The sequence below is a fragment of the Equus caballus genome, chromosome 9, assembly GCF_041296265.1.
Source record: "Equus caballus isolate H_3958 breed thoroughbred chromosome 9, TB-T2T, whole genome shotgun sequence".
Classification (NCBI taxonomy): domain Eukaryota; kingdom Metazoa; phylum Chordata; class Mammalia; order Perissodactyla; family Equidae; genus Equus; species Equus caballus.
The window spans coordinates 47,231,081-47,251,163 of NC_091692.1; positions in this window are offsets into that span (position 1 = coordinate 47,231,081).

Consider the following 20,083-nt stretch of genomic DNA (forward strand, 5'->3'; position numbering starts at 1 on the left):
GAAGCAACTCGCTCTACACAGTGCTCTTACAGCCTACCGGTAACATCACTTACAAAGGCCTGTGAAACGCAGTTTCTTTGCAGGCGTGATCTGACTGAAGTAGAACTTCTGCTCTGGGTGTGCTACATTGCTCAGAGCTGAAAGGCACAACGTGCAGGCTTCTTAACAAAGGGCGAGTTGGGCCCCAGAGCATCTTGCTTCCAGCTCTCTGGGAAGCTAAGAAACAACTCGCTCTGCGCAGTGCTCTTGCAGCCTACAGGGAACATCTCTTACAAAGGCCTGTGAAACGCAGTTTCTATGCAGGCCTGATCTGGCTGAAGTAGAACTTCTTCCCTGGGTGTGCCACATTGCCCTAGAGCTGAAAGGCACCACGTGCAGGCTTCTTAACAAAGGGCGACTTGGGCCCCAGAGCATCTTGCTTCCAGCTCTTTGGGAAGCTAAGAAGCAACTCGCTCTGCACAGTGCTCTTACAGCCTACCGGGAACATCTCTTACAAAGGCCTGTGAAGCGCAGTTTCTTGGCAGGCCTGATATGGCTGAAGTAGAAGTTCTGCTCTGGGTGTGCCACATTGACCTAGAGCTGAAAGCTACAACGTGGTGTCTCCTTTCCAAAGGGCGAGTTGGGCCCCAGAGCATCTTGCTTCCAGCTCTTTGGGAAGCTAAGAAGCAACTCGCTCTGCACAGTGCTCTTACAGCCTACCGGGAACACATCTTACAAAGGCCTGTGAAACGCAGTTTCTTTGCAGACATTATCGGGCTGAAGTAGAACTTCTGCCCTGGGTGTGCAACATTGCCCTAGAGCTGAAAGGCACAACGTGCAGGCTGCTTAACAAAGGGCGAGTTGGGCCCCAGAGCATCTTGCTTCCAGCTCTTTGGGAAGCTAAGAAACAACTCGCTCTGCACAGTGCTCTTACAGCCTACCGGGAACATCTCTTACAAAGGCCTGAGAAACGCAGTTTCTCGGCAGGCCTGATCTGGCTGAAGTAGAACTTCTGCCCTGGGTGTGCCACATTGCCCTAGAGCTGAAAGGCACAACGTGCAGGCTTCTTAACAAAGGGCGAGTTGGGCGCCAGAGCATCTTGCTTCCAGCTCTTTGGGAAGCTAAGAAACAACTCGCTCTGCACAGTGCTCTTACAGCCTACCGGCTACATCTCTTACAAAGGCCTGTGAAGCGCAGTTTCTTGGCAGGCCTGATATGGCTGAAGTAGAAGTTCTGCTCTGGGTGTGCCACACTGACCTAGAGCTGAAAGCTACAACGTGCTCTCTCCTTTCCAAAGGGCGAGTTGGGCCCCAGAGCATCTTGCTTCCAGCTCTTTGGGAAGCTAAGAAGCAACTCGCTCTGCACAGTGCTCTTACAACTTAGCGGGAACATATCTTACAAAGGCCTGTGAAACGCAGTTTCTTTGCAGACATTATCGGGCTGAAGGAGAACTTCTGCCCTGGGTGTGCAACATTGCCCTAGAGCTGAAAGGCACAACGTGCAGGCTTCTTAACAAAGGGCGAGTTGGGCCCCACAGCATCTTGCTTCCAGCTCTTTGGGAAGCTAAGAAACAACTCGCTCTGCACAGTGCTCTTACAGCCTACAGGGAACATCTCTTACAAAGGCCTGTGAAACGCAGTTTCTATGCAGGCCTGATCTGGCTGAAGCAGAACTTCTGCCCTGGGTGTGCCACATTGCCCTACAGCTGAAAGGCACAACGTGCAGGCTTCTTGACAAAGGGCGAGTTGGGCCCCAGAGCATCTTGCTTCCAGCTCTTTGGGAAGCTAAGAAGCAACTCGCTCTACACAGTGCTCTTACAGCCTACCGGGAACATCTCTTACAAAGGCCTTGAAACGCAGTTTCTTTGCAGGCCTGATCTGGCTGAAGTAGAACTTCTTCCCTGGGTGTGCCACATTGCCCTAGAGCTGAAAGGCACCACGTGCAGGCTTCTTAACAAAGGGCGTGTTGGGCCCCAGTGCATCTTGCTTCCAGCTCTTTTGGAAGCTAAGAAAGAACTCGCTCTCCACAGTGCTCTTACAGCCTACCGGGAACATCTCTTACAAAGGCCTGTGAAACGTAGTTTCTTTGCAGGCCTGATCTGGCTGAAGTAGAACTTCTGCTTTGGGTGTGCCACATTGCCCTAGAGCTGAAAGCTACAATGCGCTGTCTCATTTCCAAAGGGCGAGTTGGGCCCCAGAGCATCTTGCTTCCAGCTGTTTGGGAAGCTAAGAAACAACTCGCTCTGCACAGTGCTCTTACAGCCTACCAGGAACATCTCTTACAAAGGCCTGTGAAACACAGTTTCTTTGCAGGCCTGATCTGGCTGAAGTAGAACTTCTGCCCTGGGTGTGCCACATTGCCCTAGAGCTGAAAGGCACAACGTGCAGGCTTCTTAACAAAGGGCGAGTTGGGCCCCAGAGCATCTTGCTTCCAGCTCTTTGGGAAGCTAAGAAACAACTCGCTCTGCACAGTGCTCTTACAGCCTACCGGGAACATCTCTTACAAAGGCCTGTGAAACGCAGTTTCTTTGCAGGCCTGATCTGGCTGAAGTAGAACTTCTTCCCTGGGTGTGCCACAGTGCCCTAGAGCTGAAAGGCACAACGTGCAGGCTTCTTAACAAAGGGCGAGTTGGGCCACAGAGCATCCTGCTTCCAGCTCTTTGGGAAGTTAAGAAGAAACTCGCTCTGCACAGTGCTCTTACAGCCTACCGGTAACATCACTTACAAAGGCCTGTGAAACGCAGTTTCTTTGCAGGCGTGATCTGACTGAAGTAGAACTTCTGCTCTGGGTGTGCTACATTGCTCAGAGCTGAAAGGCACAACGTGCAGGCTTCTTAACAAAGGGCGAGTTGGGCCCCAGAGCATCTTGCTTCCAGCTCTCTGGGAAGCTAAGAAACAACTCGCTCTGCGCAGTGCTCTTGCAGCCTACAGGGAACATCTCTTACAAAGGCCTGTGAAACGCAGTTTCTATGCAGGCCTGATCTGGCTGAAGTAGAACTTCTTCCCTGGGTGTGCCACATTGCCCTAGAGCTGAAAGGCACAATGTGCAGGCTTCTTAACAAAGGGCGACTTGGGCCCCAGAGCATCTTGCTTCCAGCTCTTTGGGAAGCTAAGAAGCAACTCGCTCTGCACAGTGCTCTTACAGCCTACAGGGAACATCTCTTACAAAGGCCTGTGAAACGCAGTTTCTTTGCAGGCCTGATCTGCCTGAAGTAGAACTTCTGCCCTGGATGTGCCACATTGCCCTAGAGCTGAAAGGCACAACGTGCAGGCTTCTTAACAAAGGGCGAGTTGGGCGCCAGAGCATCTTGCTTCCAGCTCTTTGGGAAGCTAAGAAACAACTCGCTCTGCACAGTGCTCTTACAGCCTACCGGGAACATCTCTTACAAAGGCCTGTGAAGCGCAGTTTCTTGGCAGGCCTGATATGGCTGAAGTAGAAGTTCTGCTCTGGGTGTGCCACATTGACCTAGAGCTGAAAGCTACAACGTGGTGTCTCCTTTCCAAAGGGCGAGTTGGGCCCCAGAGCATCTTGCTTCCAGCTCTTTGGGAAGCTAAGAAGCAACTCGCTCTGCACAGTGCTCTTACAGCCTACCGGGAACATATCTTACAAAGGCCTGTGAAACGCAGTTTCTTTGCAGACATTATCGGGCTGAAGTAGAACTTCTGCCCTGGGTGTGCAACATTGCCCTAGAGCTGAAAGGCACAACATGCAGGCTTCTTAACAAAGGGCGAGTTGGGCCCCAGAGCATCTTGCTTCCAGCTCTTTGGGAAGCTAAGAAACAACTCGCTCTGCACAGTGCTCTTACAGCCTACCGGGAACATCTCTTACAAAGGCCTGTGAAACGCAGTTTCTCGGCAGGCCTGATCTGGCTGAAGTAGAACTTCTGCCCTGGGTGTGCCACATTGCCCTAGAGCTGAAAGGCACAACGTGCAGGCTTCTTAACAAAGGGCGAGTTGGGCCCCAGACCATCTTGCTTCCAGCTCTTTGGGAAGCTAAGAAGCAACTCGCACTGCACAGTGCTCTTACAGCCTACCAGGAACATCTCTTACAAAGGCCTGTGAAACACAGTTTCTTTGCAGACATTATCTGGCTGAAGTAGAACTTCTGCCCTGGGTGTGCAACATTGCCCTAGAGCTGAAAGGCACAACGTGCAGGCTTCTTAAGGACGGGCGAGTTGGGCCCCAGAGCATCTTGCTTCCAGCTCTTTGGGAAGCTATGAAACAACTCGCTCTGCGCAGTGCTCTTACAGCCTACAGGGAACATCTCTTACAAAGGCCTGTGAAACGCAGTTTCTATGCAGGCCTGATCTGGCTGAAGTAGAACTTCTGCCCTGGTGTGCCACATTGCCCTACAGCTGAAAGGCACAACGTGCAGGCTTCTTAACGACGGGCGAGTTGGGCCCCAGAGCATCTTGCTTCCAGGTCTTTGAGAAGCTAAGAAACAACTCGCTCAGCACAGTGCTCTTACAGCCTACCGGGAACATCTCTTAGAAAGGACTGTGAACCGCAGTTTCTTGGCAGGCCTGATCTGGCTGAAGTAGAACTTCTGCCCTGGGTGTGCCACATTGCCCTAGAGCTGAAAGGCACAATGTGCAGGCTTCTTAACAAAGGGCGAGTTGGGCCCCAGATCATCTTGCTTCCAGCTCTTTGGGAAGCTAAGAAAGAACTCGCTCTGCACAGTGCTCTTACAGCCTACCGGGAACATCTCTTACAAAGGCCTGTGAAACGCAGTTTCTTTGCAGACATTATCTGGCTGAAGTAGAACTTCTGCCCTGGGTGTGCCACATTGCCCTAGAGCTGAAAGGCACAACGTGCAGGCTTCTTGACAAAGGGCGAGTTGGGCCCCACAGCATCTTGCTTCCAGCTCTTTGGGAAGCTAAGAAGCAACTCGCTCTACACAGTGCTCTTACAGCCTACCGGGAACATCTCTTACAAAGGCCTTGAAACGCAGTTTCTTTGCAGGCCTGATCTGGCTGAAGTAGAACTTCTTCCCTGGGTGTGCCACATTGCCCTAGAGCTGAAAGTCACAACGTGCAGGTTTCTTAACAAAGGGCGTGTTGGGCCCCAGTGCATCTTGCTTCCAGCTCTTTGGGAGGCTAAGAAAGAACTCGCTCTGCACAGTGCTCTTACAGCCTACCGGGAACATCTCTTACAAAGGCCTGTGAAACGCAGTTTCTTTGCAGGCCTGATCTGGCTGAAGTAGAACTTCTGCTTTGGGTGTGCCACATTGCCCTAGAGCTGAGAGCTACAATGCGCTGTCTCCTTTCCAAAGGGCGAGTTGGGCCCCACAGCATCTTGCTTCCAGCTCTTTGGGAAGCTAAGAAGCAACTCGCTCTACACAGTGCTCTTACAGCCTACCGGGAACATCTCTTACAAAGGCCTTGAAACGCAGTTTCTTTGCAGGCCTGATCTGGCTGAAGTAGAACTTCTTCCCTGGGTGTGCCACATTGCCCTAGAGCTGAAAGGCACAACGTGCAGGCTTCTTAACAAAGGGCGAGTTGGGCCCCAGAGCATCTTGCTTCCAGCTCTCTGGGAAGCTAAGAAACAACTCGCTCTGCGCAGTGCTCTTGGAGCCTACAGGGAACATCTCTTACAAAGGCCTGTGAAACGCAGTTTCTTTGCAGGCCTGATCTTGCTGAAGTAGAACTTCTTCCCTGGGTGTGCCACATTGCCCTAGAGCTGAAAGGCGCAACGTGCAGGCTTCTTAACAAAGGGCGACTTGGGCCCCAGAGCATCTTGCTTCCAGCTCTTTGGGAAGCTAAGAAACAACTCGCTTTGCACAGTGCTCTTACAGCCTCCCGGGAACATCTCTTACAAAGGCCTGTGAAACGCAGTTTCTTTGCAGGCCTGATCTGGCTGAAGTAGAACTTTTGCTTTGGGTGTGCCACATTGCCCTAGAGCTGAAAGCTACAATGCGCTGTCTCCTTTCCAAAGGGCGAGTTGGGCCCCAGAGCATCTTGCTTCCAGCTGTTTGGGAAGCTAAGAAGCAACTCGCTCTGCACAGTGCTCTTACAGCCTACCGGGAACATATCTTACAAAGGCCTGTGAAACGCAGTTTCTTTGCAGACATTATCGGGCTGAAGTAGAACTTCTGCCCTGGGTGTGCAACATTGCCCTAGAGCTGAAAGGCACAACGTGCAGGTTTCTTGACAAAGGGCGAGTTGGGCCCCAGAGCATCTTGCTTCCAGCTCTTTGGGAAGCTAAGAAGCAACTCGCTCTGCACAGTGCTCTTACAGCCTACCGGGAACATCTCTTACAAAGGCCTTGAAACGCAGTTTCTTTGCAGGCCTGATCTGGCTGAAGTAGAACTTCTTCCCTGGGTGTGCCACATTGCCCTAGAGCTGAAAGGCACAACGTGCAGGCTTCTTAACAAAGGGCGAGTTGGGCCCCAGTGCATCTTGCTTCCAGCTCTTTGGGAAGCTAAGAAAGAACTCGCTCTGCACAGTGCTCTTACAGCCTCCCGGGAACATCTCTTACAAAGGCCTGTGAAACGCAGTTTCTTTGCAGGCCTGATCTGGCTGAAGTAGAACTTCTGCTTTGGGTGTGCCACATTGCCCTAGAGCTGAAAGCTACAATGCGCTGTCTCCTTTCCAAAGGGCGAGTTGGGCCCCAGAGCATCTTGCTTCCAGCTGTTTGGGAAGCTAAGAAACAACTCGCTCTGCACAGTGCTCTTACAGCCTACCAGGAACATCTCTTACAAAGGCCTGTGAAACGCAGTTTCTTTGCAGGCCTGATCTGGCTGAAGTAGAACTTCCGCCCTGGGTGTGCCACATTGCCCTAGAGCTGAAAGGCACAACGTGCAGGCTTCTTAACAAAGGGCGAGTTGGGCCCCAGAGCATCTTGCTTCCAGCTCTCTGGGAAGCTAAGAAAGAACTCGCTCTGCGCAGTGCTCTTGCAGCCTACAGGGAACATCTCTTACAAAGGCCTGTGAAACGCAGTTTCTATGCAGGCCTGATCTGGCTGAAGTAGAACTTCTGCCCTGGGTGTGCCACATTGCCCTAGAGCTGAAAGGCACAACGTGCAGGCTTCTTAACAAAGGGCGAGTTGGGCCCCAGAGCATCTTGCTTCCAGCTCTTTGGCAAGCTAAGAAACAACTCGCTCTGCACAGTGCTCTTACAGCCTACCGGGAACATCTCTTACAAAGGCCTGTGAAACGCAGTTTCTTTGCAGGCCTGATCTGGCTGAAGTAGAACTTCTGCCCTGGGTGTGGCACATTGTCCTAGAGCTGAAAGGCACAACGTGCAGGCTTCTTAACAAAGGGTGAGTTGGGCCACAGAGCATCCTGCTTCCAGCTCTTTGGGAAGTTAAGAAGAAACTCGCTCTGCACAGTGCTCTTACAGCCTACCGGTAACATCACTTACAAAGGCCTGTGAAACGCAGTTTCTTTGCAGGCGTGATCTGACTGAAGTAGAACTTCTGCTCTGGGTGTGCTACATTGCTCAGAGCTGAAAGGCACAACGTGCAGGTCTTAACAAAGGGCGAGTTGGGCCCCAGAGCATCTTACTTACAGCTCTCTGGGAAGCTAAGAAACAACTCGCTCTGCGCAGTGCTCTTGCAGCCTACAGGGAACATCTCTTACAAAGGCCTGTGAAACGCAGTTTCTATGCAGGCCTGATCTGGCTGAAGTAGATCTTCTTCCCTGGGTGTGCCACATTGCCCTAGAGCTGAAAGGCACAACGTGCAGGCATCTTAACAAAGGGCGACTTGGGCCCCAGAGCATCTTGCTTCCAGCTCTTTGGGAAGCTAAGAAGCAACTCGCTCTACACAGTGCTCTTACAGCCTACAGGGAACATCTCTTACAAAGGCCTGTGAAACGGAGTTTCTCTGCAGGCCTGATCTGCCTGAAGTAGAACTTCTGCCCTGGGTGTGCCACATTGCCCTAGAGCTGAAAGGCACAACGTGCAGGCTTCTTAACAAAGGGCGAGTTGGGCGCCAGAGCATCTTGCTTCCAGCTCTTTGGGAAGCTAAGAAACAACTCGCTCTGCACAGTGCTCTTACAGCCTACCGGGAACATCTCTTACAAAGGCCTGTGAAGCGCAGTTTCTTGGCAGGCCTGATATGGCTGAAGTAGAAGTTCTGCTCAGGGTGTGCCACATTGACCTAGGGCTGAAAGCTACAACGTGCTCTCTCCTTTCCAAAGGGCGAGTTGGGCCCCAGAGCATCTTGCTTCCAGCTCTTTGGGAAGCTAAGAAGCAACTCGCTCTGCACAGTGCTCTTACAGCCTAGCGGGAACATATCTTACAAAGGCCTGTGAAACGCAGTTTCTTTGCAGACATTATCGGGCTGAAGTAGAACTTCTGCCCTGGGTGTGCAACATTGCCCTAGAGCTGAAAGGCACAACGTGCAGGCATCTTAACAAAGGGCGAGTTGGGCCCCAGAGCATCTTGCTTCCAGCTCTTTGGGAAGCTAAGAAACAACTCGCTCTGCGCAGTGCTCTTACAGCCTACCGGGAACATCTCTTACAAAGGCCTGTGAAACACAGTTTCTATGCAGGCCTGATCTGGCTGAAGTAGATCTTCTGCCCTGGGTGTGCCACATTGCCCTACAGCTGAAAGGCACAACGTGCAGGCTTCTTAACAAAGGGCGAGTTGGGCCCCAGAGCATCTTGCTTCCATCTCTTTGGGAAGCTAAGAAAGAACTCGCTCTGCACAGTGCTCTTACAGCCTACCGGGAACATCTCTTACAAAGGCCTGTGAAACGCAGTTTCGTTGCAGGCCTGATCTGGCTCAAGTAGATCTTCTGCCCTGGGTGTGCCACATTGCCCTATAGCTGAAAGGCACAACGTGCAGGCTTCTTAACAAACGGCGAGTTGGGCGCCAGAGCATCTTGCTTCCAGCTCTTTGGGAAGCTAAGAAACAACTCGCTCTGCACAGTGCTCTTACAGCCTACCGGGAACATCTCTTACAAAGGCCTGTGAAGCGCAGTTTCTTGGCAGGCCTGATATGGCTGAAGTAGAAGTTCTGCTCTGGGTGTGCCACATTGACCTAGAGCTGAAAGCTACAACGTGCTCTCTCCTTTCCAAAGGGCGAGTTGGGCCCCAGAGCATCTTGCTTCCAGCTCTTTGGGAAGCTAAGAAGCAACTCGCTCTGCACAGTGCTCTTACAACTTAGCGGGAACATATCTTACAAAGGCCTGTGAAACGCAGTTTCTTTGCAGACATTATCGGGCTGAAGGAGAACTTCTGCCCTGGGTGTGCCACATTGCCCTACAGCTGAAAGGCACAACGTGCAGGCTTCTTGACAAAGGGCGAGTTGGGCCCCAGAGCATCTTGCTTCCATCTCTTTGGGAAGCTAAGAAAGAACTCGCTCTGCACAGTGCTCTTACAGCCTACCGGGAACATCTCTTACAAAGGCCTGTGAAACGCAGTTTCTATGCAGGCCTGATCTGGCTGAAGCAGAACTTCTGCCCTGGGTGTGCCACATTGCCCTACAGCTGAAAGGCACAACGTGCAGGCTTCTTGACAAAGGGCGAGTTGGGCCCCAGAGCATCTTGCTTCCAGCTCTTTGGGAAGCTAAGAAGCAACTCGCTCTACACAGTGCTCTTACAGCCTACCGGGAACATCTCTTACAAAGGCCTTGAAACGCAATTTCTTTGCAGGCCTGATCTGGCTGAAGTAGAACTTCTGAGCTGGGTGTGCCACATTGCCCTAGAGCTGAAAGGCACAACTGCAGGCTTCTTAACAAAGGGCGTGTTGGGCCCCAGTGCATCTTGCTTCCAGCTCTTTTGGAAGCTAAGAAAGAACTCGCTCTGCACAGTGCTCTTACAGCCTACCGGGAACATCTCTTACAAAGGCCTGTGAAACGTAGTTTCTTTGCAGGCCTGATCTGGCTGAAGTAGAACTTCTGCTTTGGGTGTGCCACATTGCCCTAGAGCTGAAAGCTACAATGCGCTGTCTCCTTTCCAAAGGGCGAGTTGGGCCCCAGAGCATCTTGCTTCCAGCTGTTTGGGAAGCTAAGAAACAACTCGCTCTGCACAGTGCTCTTACAGCCTACCAGGAACATCTCTTACAAAGGCCTGTGAAACGCAGTTTCTTTGCAGGCCTGATCTGGCTGAAGTAGAACTTCTGCCCTGGGTGTGCCACATTGCCCTAGAGCTGAAAGGCACAACGTGCAGGCTTCTTAACAAAGGGCGAGTCGGGCACCACAGCATCATGCTTCCAGCTCTTTGGGAAGCTAAGAAACAACTCGCTCTGCACAGTGCTCTTACAGCCTACAGGGAACATCTCTTACAAAGGCCTGTGAAACGCAGTTTCTTTGCAGGCCTGATCTGGCTGAAGTAGAACTTCTGCCCTGGGTGTGCCACATTGCCCTAGAGCTGAAAGGCACAACGTGCAGGCTTCTTAACAAAGGGCGAGTTGGGCCCCAGAGCATCTTGCTTCCAGCTCTTTGGCAAGCTAAGAAACAACTCGCTCTGCACAGTGCTCTTACAGCCTACCGGGAACATCTCTTACAAAGGCCTGTGAAACGCAGTTTCTTTGCAGGCCTGATCTGGCTGAAGTAGAACTTCTTCCCTGGGTGTGCCACATTGCCCTAGAGTTGAAAGGCACAACGTGCAGGCTTCTTAACAAAGGGCGAGTTGGGCCACAGAGCATCCTGCTTCCAGCTCTTTGGGAAGTTAAGAAGAAACTCGCTCTGCACAGTGCTCTTACACCCTACCGGTAACATCACTTACAAAGGCCTGTGAAACGCAGTTTCTTTGCAGGCGTGATCTGACTGAAGTAGAACTTCTGCTCTGGGAGTGCTACATTGCTCAGAGCTGAAAGGCACAACGTGCAGGCTTCTTAACAAAGGGCGAGTTGGGCCCCAGAGCATCTTGCTTCCAGCTCTCTGGGAAGCTAAGAAACAACTCGCTCTGCGCAGTGCTCTTGCAGCCTACAGGGAACATCTCTTACAAAGGCCTGTGAAACGCAGTTTCTATGCAGGCCTGATCTGGCTGAAGTAGAACTTCTTCCCTGGGTGTGCCACATTGCCCTAGAGCTGAAAGGCACAACGTGCAGGCTTCTTAACAAAGGGCGACTTGGGCCCCAGAGCATCTTGCTTCCAGCTCTTTGGGAAGCTAAGAAGCAACTCGCTCTGCACAGTGCTCTTACAGCCTACAGGGTACATCTCTTACAAAGGCCTGTGAAACGCAATTTCTTTGCAGGCCTGATCTGCCTGAAGTAGAACTTCTGCCCTGGATGTGCCACATTGCCCTAGAGCTGAAAGGCACAACGTGCAGGCTTCTTAACAAAGGGCGAGTTGGGCGCCAGAGCATCTTGCTTCCAGCTCTTTGGGAAGCTAAGAAACAACTCGCTCTGCACAGTGCTCTTACAGCCTACCGGGAACATCTCTTACAAAGGCCTGTGAAGCGCAGTTTCTTGGCAGGCCTGATATGGCTGAAGTAGAAGTTCTGCTCTGGGTGTGCCACATTGACCTAGAGCTGAAAGCTACAACGTGGTGTCTCCTTTCCAAAGGGCGAGTTGGGCCCCAGAGCATCTTGCTTCCAGCTCTTTGGGAAGCTAAGAAGCAACTCGCTCTGCACAGTGCTCTTACAGCCTACCGGGAACATATCTTACAAAGGCCTGTGAAACGCAGTTTCTTTGCAGACATTATCGGGCTGAAGTAGAACTTCTGCCCTGGGTGTGCAACATTGCCCTAGAGCTGAAAGGCACAACGTGCAGGCTTCTTAAGGACGGGCGAGTTGGGCCCCAGAGCATCTTGCTTCCAGCTCTTTGGGAAGCTATGAAACAACTCGCTCTGCGCAGTGCTCTTACAGCCTACAGGGAACATCTCTTACAAAGGCCTGTGAAACGCAGTTTCTATGCAGGCCTGATCTGGCTGAAGTAGAACTTCTGCCCTGGTGTGCCACATTGCCCTACAGCTGAAAGGCACAACGTGCAGGCTTCTTAACGACGGGCGAGTTGGGCCCCAGAGCATCTTGCTTCCAGGTCTTTGAGAAGCTAAGAAACAACTCGCTCAGCACAGTGCTCTTACAGCCTACCGGGAACCTCTCTTACAAAGGACTGTGAACCGCAGTTTCTTGGCAGGCCTGATCTGGCTGAAGTAGAACTTCTGCCCTGGGTGTGCCACATTGCCCTAGAGCTGAAAGGCACAACGTGCAGGCTTCTTAACAAAGGGCGAGTTGGGCCCCAGATCATCTTGCTTCCAGCTCTTTGGGAAGCTAAGAAAGAACTCGCTCTGCACAGTGCTCTTACAGCCTACCGGGAACATCTCTTACAAAGGCCTGTGAAACGCAGTTTCTTTGCAGGCCTGATCTGGCTGAAGTAGAACTTCTGCCCTGGGTGTGCCACATTGCCCTAGAGCTGAAAGGCACAACGTGCAGGCTTCCTAACAAAGGGCGAGTTGGGCCCCAGAGCATCCTGCTTCCAGCTCTTTGGGAAGCTAAGAAGAATCTCTCTCTGCACAGTGCTCTTACAGCCTACCGGGAACATCTTTTACAAAGGCCTGTGAAACGCAGTTTCTCTGCAGGCCTGATCTGGCTGAAGTAGAACTTCTGCCCTGGGTGTGCCACATTGCCCTAGAGCTGAAAGGCACAACGTGCAGGCTTCTTAACAAAGGGCGTGTTGGGCCCCAGTGCATCTTGCTTCCAGCTCTTTGGGAAGCTAAGAAACAACTCGCTCTGCACAGTGCTCTTACAGCCTACCGGGAACATCTCTTACAAAGGCCTGTGAAACGCAGTTTCTTTGCAGGCCTGATCTGGCTGAAGTAGAACTTCTGCTCTGGGTGTGCCACATTGCCCTAGAGCTGAAAGGCACAACGTGCAGGCTTCTTAACAAAGGGCATGTTGGGCTCCAGTGCATCTTGCTTCCAGCTCTTTGGGAAGCTAAGAAAGAACTCGCTCTGCACAGTGCTCTTCCAGCCTACCGGGAACATCTCTTACAAAGGCCTGTGAAACGCAGTTTCTTTGCAGGCCTGATCTGGCTGAAGTAGAACTTCTGCCCTGGGTGTGCCACATTGCCCTAGAGCTGAAAGGAACAACGTGCAGGATTCTTAACAAAGGCTGAGTTGGGCCCCAGAGCATCTTGCTTCCAGCTCTTTGGGAAGCTAAGAAAAAACTCGCTCTGCACAGTGCTCTTAGAGCCTACCGAACACATCTCTTACAAAGGCCTGTGAAACGCAGCTTTTTTGCAGGCCAGATCTGGATGAAGTTGAACTTCTGCCCTGGGTGTGCCACATTGCCCTAGAGCTGAAAGGCACAACGTGCAGGCTTCCTAACAAAGGGCGAGTTGGGCCCCAGAGCATCTTGCTTCCAGCTCTTTGGGAAGCTAAGAAGCAACTCGCTCCGCACAGTGCTCTTAGAGCCTACCGGGAACATATCTTACAAAGGCCTTTGAAACGCAGTTTCTTTGCAGACATTATCGGGCTGAAGTAGAACTTCTGCCCTGGTGTGCCACATTGCCCTAGAGCTGAAAGGCACAACGTGCAGGCTTCTTAACAAAGGGCGAGTTGGGCGCCAGAGCATCTTGCTTCCAGCTCTTTGGGAAGCTAAGAAACAACTCGGTCTGCACAGTGCTCTTACAGCCTACCGGAAACATCTCTTACAAAGGCCTGTGAAATGCAGTTTCTTTGCAGGCCTGATCTGCCTGAAGTAGAACTTCTACCCTCGGTGTGCCACATTGCACTAGAGCTGAAAGGCACAACGTGCAGGCTTCTTAACAAAGGGCGAATGGGCACCAGAGCATCTTGCTTCCAGCTCTTTGGGAAGCTAAGAAACAACTCGCTCTGCACAGTGCTCTTACAGCCTACCGGGAACATCTCTTACAAAGGCCTGTGAAACGCAGTTTCTATGCAGGCCTGATCTGGCTGAAGTAGAACTTCTGCCCTGGGTGTGCCACATTGCCCTAGAGCTGAAAGGCACAACGTGCAGGCTTCTTAACAAAGGGCGAGTTGGGCCCCAGATCATCTTGCTTCCAGCTCTTTGGGAAGCTAAGAAACAACTCGCTCTGCACAGTGCTCTTACAGCCTACCGGGAACATCTCTTTCAAAGGCCTGTGAAACGCAGTTTCTTTGCAGGCCTGATTTGGCTGAAGTAGAACTTCTGCCCTGGGTGTGCCACATTGCCCTAGAGCTGAAAGGAACAACGTGCAGGCTTGTTAACAAAGGCTGAGTTGGGCCCCAGAGCATCTTGCTTCCAGCTCTTTGGGAAGCTAAGAAACAACTCGCTCTGCACAGTGCTCTTACAACCTACCGGGAACATCTCTTACAAAGACCTGTGAAACGCTGTTACTTTGCAGGTCTGATCTGGCTGAAGTAGAACTTCTGCCCTGGGTGTGCCACATTGCCATAGAGCTGAAAGCTACAACCTGCTGTCTCCTTTCCAAATGGCGTGTTGGGCCCCAGAGCATCTTGCTTCCAGCTCTTTGGGAAGCTAAGAAGCAACTCGCTCCGCACAGTGCTCTTACAGCCTATCGGGAACATATCTTACAAAGGCCTTTGAAACGCAGTTTCTTTGCAGACATTATCGGGCTGAAGTAGAACTTCTGCCCTGGTGTGCCTCATTGCCCTAGAGCTGAAAGGCACAACGTGCAGGCTTCTTAACAAAGGGCGAGTTGGGCGCCAGAGCATCTTGCTTCCAGCTCTTTGGGAAGCTAAGAAACAACTCGCTCTGCACAGTGCTCTTACAGCCTACCGTAAACATCTCTTACAAAGGCCTGTGAAACGCAGTTTCTTTGCAGACCTGATCTGCCTGAAGTAGAACTTCTACCCTCGGTGTGCCACATTGCCCTAGAGCTGAAAGGCACAACGTGCAGGCTTCTTAACAAAGGGCGAATGGGCGCCAGAGCATCTTGCTTCCAGCTCTTTGGGAAGCTAAGAAGCAGCTCGCTGTGCACAGTGCTCTTACAGCCTACCGGGAACATCTCTTACAAAGACCTGTGAAACGCAGTTTCTTTGCAGGCCTGATATGGCTGAAGTAGAACTTCTGCCCTGGGTGTGCCACATTGCCCTAGAACTGAAAGGCACAACGTGCAGGCTTCTTAACAAAGGGCAAGTTGGGCCCCAGAGCATCTTGCTTCCAGCTCTTTGGGAAGCTAAGAAAGAACTCGCTCTGCACAGTGCTCTTACAGCCTACCGGGAACATGTCTTACAAAGGCCTGTGAAACGTTCTTTCTTCGCAGGCCTGATCTGGCTGAAGTAGAACTTCTGCTCTGGGTGTGACACATTGCCCTAAGGCTGAAAGCTGCAACGTGCTGTCTCCTTTCAAAAGGTCGAGTTGGGCCCCACAGCATCTTGCTTCCAGCTCTTTGGGAAGCTAAGAAGCAGCTCGCTCTGCACAGTGCTCTTACAGCCTACCGGGAACATCTCTTACAAAGGCCTGTGAAACGCAGTTTCTTTGCAGGCCTGATCTGGCTGAAGTAGAACTTCTGCCCTGGGTGTGCCACATTGACCTAGAGCTGAAAGGCACAACGTGCAGGCTTCTTAACAAAGGGCGAGTTGGGCCCCAGAGCATCTTGCTTCCAGCTCTTTGAGAAGCTAAGAAACAACTAGCTCTGCACAGTGCTCTTACAGCCTACCGGGAACATCTCTTACAAAGGCCTGTGAAACGCAGTTTCTATGCAGGCCTGATCTGGCTGAAGTAGAACTTCTGCCCTGGGTGTGCCACATTGCCCTAGAGCTGAAAGGCACAACGTGCAGGCTTCTTAAATGTGCAAGTTGGGCCCACAGCATCTTGCTTCCAGCTCTTTGGGAAGCTAAGAAACAACTCGCTTTGCACAGTGCTCTTACAGCCTACGGGGAACATCTCTTACAAAGTCCTGTGAAACGCAGTTTCTTTGCAGGCATGATCTGGCTGAAGTAGAAGTTCTGCTCTGGGTGTGCCACATTGCCCTAGAGCTGAAAGGCACAACGTGTAGGCTTCTTAACAAAGGGCGAGTTGGGCCCCAGAGCATCTTGCTTCCAGCTCTTTGGGAAGCTAAGAAACAACTCGCTCTGCACAGTGCTCTTACAGCCTACCGGGAACATCTCTTACAAAGGCCTGTGAAACGCAGTTTCTTTGCAGGCCTGATCTGGCTGAAGTAGAACTTCTGCCCTGGGTGTGCCACATTGCCCTAGAGCTGAAAGGCACAACGTGCAGGCTTCCTAACAAAGGGCGAGTTGGGCCCCAGAGCATCCTGCTTCCAGCTCTTTGGGAAGCTAAGAAGAATCTCTCTCTGCACAGTGCTCTTACAGCCTACCGGGAACATCTTTTACAAAGGCCTGTGAAACGCAGTTTCTCTGCAGGCCTGATCTGGCTGAAGTAGAACTTCTGCCCTGGGTGTGCCACATTGCCCTAGAGCTGAAAGGCACAACGTGCAGGCTTCTTAACAAAGGGCGTGTTGGGCCCCAGTGCATCTTGCTTCCAGCTCTTTGGGAAGCTAAGAAACAACTCGCTCTGCACAGTGCTCTTACAGCCTACCGGGAACATCTCTTACAAAGGCCTGTGAAACGCAGTTTCTTTGCAGGCCTGATCTGGCTGAAGTAGAACTTCTGCTCTGGGTGTGCCACATTGCCCTAGAGCTGAAAGGCACAACGTGCAGGCTTCTTAACAAAGGGCGTGTTGGGCTCCAGTGCATCTTGCTTCCAGCTCTTTGGGAAGCTAAGAAAGAACTCGCTCTGCACAGTGCTCTTCCAGCCTACCGGGAACATCTCTTACAAAGGCCTGTGAAACGCAGTTTCTTTGCAGGCCTGATCTGGCTGAAGTAGAACTTCTGCCCTGGGTGTGCCACATTGCCCTAGAGCTGAAAGGAACAACGTGCAGGATTCTTAACAAAGGCTGAGTTGGGCCCCAGAGCATCTTGCTTCCAGCTCTTTGGGAAGCTAAGAAAAAACTCGCTCTGCACAGTGCTCTTAGAGCCTACCGAACACATCTCTTACAAAGGCCTGTGAAACGCAGCTTTTTTGCAGGCCAGATCTGGATGAAGTTGAACTTCTGCCCTGGGTGTGCCACATTGCCCTAGAGCTGAAAGGCACAACGTGCAGGCTTCCTAACAAAGGGCGAGTTGGGCCCCAGAGCATCTTGCTTCCAGCTCTTTGGGAAGCTAAGAAGCAACTCGCTCCGCACAGTGCTCTTAGAGCCTACCGGGAACATATCTTACAAAGGCCTTTGAAACGCAGTTTCTTTGCAGACATTATCGGGCTGAAGTAGAACTTCTGCCCTGGTGTGCCACATTGCCCTAGAGCTGAAAGGCACAACGTGCAGGCTTCTTAACAAAGGGCGAGTTGGGCGCCAGAGCATCTTGCTTCCAGCTCTTTGGGAAGCTAAGAAACAACTCGGTCTGCACAGTGCTCTTACAGCCTACCGGAAACATCTCTTACAAAGGCCTGTGAAATGCAGTTTCTTTGCAGGCCTGATCTGCCTGAAGTAGAACTTCTACCCTCGGTGTGCCACATTGCACTAGAGCTGAAAGGCACAACGTGCAGGCTTCTTAACAAAGGGCGAATGGGCACCAGAGCATCTTGCTTCCAGCTCTTTGGGAAGCTAAGAAACAACTCGCTCTGCACAGTGCTCTTACAGCCTACCGGGAACATCTCTTACAAAGGCCTGTGAAACGCAGTTTCTATGCAGGCCTGATCTGGCTGAAGTAGAACTTCTGCCCTGGGTGTGCCACATTGCCCTAGAGCTGAAAGGCACAACGTGCAGGCTTCTTAACAAAGGGCGAGTTGGGCCCCAGATCATCTTGCTTCCAGCTCTTTGGGAAGCTAAGAAACAACTCGCTCTGCACAGTGCTCTTACAGCCTACCGGGAACATCTCTTTCAAAGGCCTGTGAAACGCAGTTTCTTTGCAGGCCTGATTTGGCTGAAGTAGAACTTCTGCCCTGGGTGTGCCACATTGCCCTAGAGCTGAAAGGAACAACGTGCAGGCTTGTTAACAAAGGCTGAGTTGGGCCCCAGAGCATCTTGCTTCCAGCTCTTTGGGAAGCTAAGAAACAACTCGCTCTGCACAGTGCTCTTACAGCCTACCGAAAACATCTCTTACAAAGGCCTGTGAAACGTAGCTTTATTGCGGGCCAGATCTGGATGAAGTTGAACTTCTGCCCTGGGTGTGCCACATTGCCCTAGAGCTGAAAGGCACAACGTGCAGGCTTCTTAACAAATTGCGTGTTGGGCCCCAGTGCATCTTGCTTCCAGCTCTTTGGGAAGCTAAGAAAGAACTCGCTATTCACAGTGCTCTTACAGCCTACCGGGAACATCTCTTACAAAGGCCTGTGAAACGTAGTTTCTTTGCAGGGCTGGTCTGACTGAGGTAGAACTTCTGCTCTGGGTGTGCCACATTGCCCTAGAGCTGAAAGCTACAACGTGCTGTCTCTTTTCCAAATGGCGAGTTGGGCCCCAGAGCATCTTGTTTTCAGCTCTTTGGGAAGCTAAGAAACAACTCGCTCTGCAGAGTGCTCTTACAGCCTACCGGGAACATCTATTTCAAAGGCCTGTGAAACGCAGTTTCTTTGCAGGCCTGATCTGGCTGAAGTAGAACTTCTGCCCAGGGTGTGCAACATTGCCCTAGAGCTGAAAGTCACAACGTGCAGGCTTCTTAACATAGGGCGAGTTGGGCCCCACAGCATCTTGCTTCCAGCTCTTTGGGAAGCTAAGAAACAACTCGCTCTGCACAGTGCTCTTACAGCCTACCGGGAACATCTCTTACAAAGGCCTGTGAAACGCAGTTTCTTTGCAGGCCTGATCTGGCTGAAGTAGAACTTCTGCTCTGGGTGTGCCACATTGCCCTAAGGCTGAAAGCTACAACGTGCTGTCTCCTTTCAAAAGGTCGAGTTGGGCCCCAGAGCATCTTGCTTCCAGCTCCTTTTGAAGCTAAGAAGCAGCTCGCTCTGCACAGTGCTCTTACAGCCTACCGGGAACATCTCTTACAAAGGCCTGTGAAACGCACTTTCTTTGCAGGCCTGATCTGGCTGAAGTAGAACTTCTGCCCTGGGTGTGCCACATTGCCCTAGAGCTGAAAGGCACAACGTGCAGGCTTCTTAACAAAGGGCGAGTTGGCCCCAGAGCATCTTGCTTCCAGCTCTTTGGGAAGCTAAGAAACAACTCGCTCTGCACAGTGCTCTTACAGCCTACCGGGAACATCTCTTACAAAGGCCTGTGAAACGCAGTTTCTATGCAGGCCTGATCTGGCTGAAGTAGAACTTCTGCCCTGGGTGTGCCACATTGCCCTAGAGCTGAAAGGCAGAACGTGCAGGCTTCTTAACAAAGGGCGAGTTGGGCCCCACAGCATCTTGGTTCCAGCTCTTTGGGAAGCTAAGAAACAACTCGCTCTGCACAGTGCTCTTACAGCCTACCGGGTACATCTCTTTCAAAGGCCTGTGAAACGCAGTTTCTTTGCAGGCCTGATCTGGCTGAAGTAGAACTTCTGCCCTGGGTGTGCCACATTGCCCTAGAGCTGAAAGGAACAACGTGCAGGATTCTTAACAAAGGCTGAGTTTGGCCCCAGAGCATCTTGCTTCCAGCTCTTTGGGAAGCTGAGAAACAACTCGCTCTGCACAGTGATCTTAGAGCCTACCGAACACATCTCTTACAAAGACCTGTGAAACGCAGCTTTTTTGCAGGCCAGATCTGGATGAAGTTGAACTTGGGCCCTGGGTGTGCCACATTGCCCTAGAGCTGAAAGGCACAACGTGCAGGCTTCTTAACAAAGGGCGTGTTGGGCCCCAGAGCATCTTGCTTCCAGCTCTTTGGGAAGCTAAGAAACAACTAGCTCTGCGCAGTGCTCTTACAGCCTACAGGGAACATCTCTTACAAAGGCCTGTGAAACGCAGTTTCTTGGCAGGCCTGATCTGGCTGAAGTAGAACTTCTGCGCTGGGTGTGCCACATTGCCCTGGAGCTGAAAGGCACAACGTGCAGGCTTCTTTCCAAAGGGCGAGTTGGGCCCCAGAGCATCTTGCTTCCAGCTCTTTGGGAAGCTAAGAAACAACTCGCTCTGCACAGTGCTCTTACAGCCTACCAGGAACATCTCCTAGAGAGGCCTGTGAAACGCAGTTTCTTTGCAGACATTATCGGGCTGAAGTAGAACTTCTGCCCTGGGTGTGCAACATTGCCCTAGAGCTGAAAGGCACAACGTGCAGGGTTCTTAACAAAGGGCGAGTTCGGCCCCAGAGCATCTTGCTTCCAGCTCTTTGGGAAG